The sequence below is a fragment of the Triticum aestivum genome, chromosome 1A (genome assembly GCF_018294505.1).
Source record: "Triticum aestivum cultivar Chinese Spring chromosome 1A, IWGSC CS RefSeq v2.1, whole genome shotgun sequence".
In the NCBI taxonomy this organism is placed as follows: domain Eukaryota; kingdom Viridiplantae; phylum Streptophyta; class Magnoliopsida; order Poales; family Poaceae; genus Triticum; species Triticum aestivum.
Window position 1 is genome coordinate 572878667 of NC_057794.1, and position 2341 is coordinate 572881007.

General features: G+C 45.5%; 1 non-coding gene across 1 annotated transcript; it reads right to left on the reverse strand.

The window, feature by feature from the left end:
• Positions 1-570: 570 nt before the first annotated feature.
• On the reverse strand, positions 571-643 carry TRNAR-CCU (transfer RNA arginine (anticodon CCU)). The gene has a single exon. It is a non-coding gene; the product is annotated as a tRNA-Arg (tRNA).
• Positions 644-2341: the final 1698 nt, after the last annotated feature.

Here is a 2341-nt window from a genome sequence, read left to right on the forward strand (position 1 = left end):
TACAACAGATTTGTATGCATGTGGAATATTTTTCCAAAGTTTCTGGAACATCTAAATTCAAAATTCATATTTGAAAAATTAAAGCATGGCGCTCCATGGAGCAACCAGGTCCCAAAAGGCCACCCTCTACGTTCAAAAAAAAAAGGCCACCCTCCTAGGACATGTCACTCTCCCCACAGTTTTTTTTTCATTCTTTGTTTTTTTGGAGCAATTTACACTTTTTGCGTGGTACTCCAACATGCTTTAATAAAAGTAAATTATATATGTGGTGGGAAATTGTATTGTTGCCCTTCTTAATTAACTGTACTAATGTTTTCCCTCCTATAGAACAATTAATTGTACTAATGTTTTCCCTCCTAGAACAATTCATTAATTTGGACTAGTAGAAAAGCTTTGGCAGAAAAGAATCAGCAAAAAATGGTGTATTGTTGCCCTTCTTAATTAAATGTACTAATGTTTTCCCTCCTATAGAACAATTAATTGTACTAATGTTTTCCCTCCTAGAACAATTCATTAATTTGGACTAGTAGAAAAGCTTTGGCAGAAAAGAATCGGCAAAAAATGTAAAAACGCGCCAGGTAGGGGTCGAACCTACGGCCTTCCGCTTAGGAAACGGACGCTCTATCCACTGAGCTACAGGCGCTCATATTTTCCATTTTATATTTCACGTCATCTAGATGCTTTTTCTTTTCTGCAAGTACCAACTGTCTCGTACATACTGTAATAGACTGATCTTCACTACTTCTATTCATCTTAACATGTATGCCTCCACATCTTAAAAATTATTGTAGCCGTTAGATTTGCTAGTTCGATCCACTAGCATCCATCCAATCAACACATGAGAAGTCTCTAACATGCAACATGCATTAGTACATTCTATGTATGTTTTAAATCACATTGCATTAGGTCCTTCCCAGTGCTTCACCCTGGACCGGTGTTAAAGGTGCCAACTAGACTAAAAAGCTGATGTGACATCATAATTAAAAGGAGAGAGAGAGTTTTGGTAACCTCAGGAAGAAACGGTACGAGGCAATCAATCTCGATCCCGTGTGCATCGCCGAACCATCTCGTCTCCTCTTCTTTTTTTCCCCTTCTCCCGTGTGCTCACCCAACGGCCCCGCCTCTTCCTCCTCGGCCAACGCCGCCGTCGTCCTCGGCCCGCCTCCCAATCATCGTCTGAGCCGCCGTCCATATGTTCATTGAAGCCAAATTCCGGGCGACCCTCCAGCCTGCATGGTCTGCCGCCGGGAGAAGGAAGCAGGGATAGCACCAGCGTCACTGGCTCAGTTCACCGCTGCCGGTAGCTCTTCAGGCCAGTCACAAACTGGTCAAAGCCTGACCTGGGCTCGCTGCCTCCCTGCAGTTCTTGATTACATTAGATTTGTTTTCAGACTACGTCTTTGTTCTGTATCATACGGCACCTGATGCTCACTGCCTCCCTGCAGTTACTGATTAGATTAGATTTTTTCTATGCATCTAACCTGGGCTGCGGCCAAACTCTGACTGATAACTTGCCAAGAAACTTTCTGGTCCGATGTTCAGTACTGTCCATTTGTTGCTATAATTGTTAATATGCAATTATAATATTCAGTATTGTACAGTTTGTTGCTGTTTGGATGAAGCTGATGATCAGTACTGTCCAATATGTTAAGTACAGACAGTTAATAACATATATAATCCGCAATTTATATTTTTTATTATCTACTTCAGCTCAAAGATATCTTGCCACTTTTTTGACGGCTTCTAGGTTCTTCAGTTTGTACTATATATGAGTCTATAAAGAAAAATATACATTTCTGAACTTTGGCAATCGCACACACACGCATTTCTGAACATTGGTTTAGTTGCTAAGCTCGAGTACATGCCACAAATAGGCCATAAAGTTTACAAACAACTAAGATCCTACAGCTTATTAAAGGAAGGAAGCTTAGAGCATCTCCAGCCGTTGAGCCCACCAGAAGGCACTTTTTTCGCCGCTTGGGGGGCTGCCGGCGAAATATTAAAGTCTGGGAATGAAAAAGCATCCACTCATTGGCCCCCCACGCACTTATTATCCACTCGTCACCGTACGCCTTCGCCTCGCCCTCGGCGCCGCTCGCCTGCTGCTCGCCGCCCTCACTATGCATGGCGCTGCTCGCTGCCGCGGACAGCAGCGTGGAGTCCATCCCCTTCGCCGGAGACCAGGCGCAACGCCTTGGGCCGCAGTAGGAGCAGGACCAGCGCGGCCTGCCGGCCGTGTCGAGCGACTCGACCAGCGCGGCCCTTGTGCGCAGCGAGCTTGAGCGCGACGTCGAGCGGCGAGACGACGGAGCTGCTGGCCGCGGGTGGGAGGAGGCGCTGC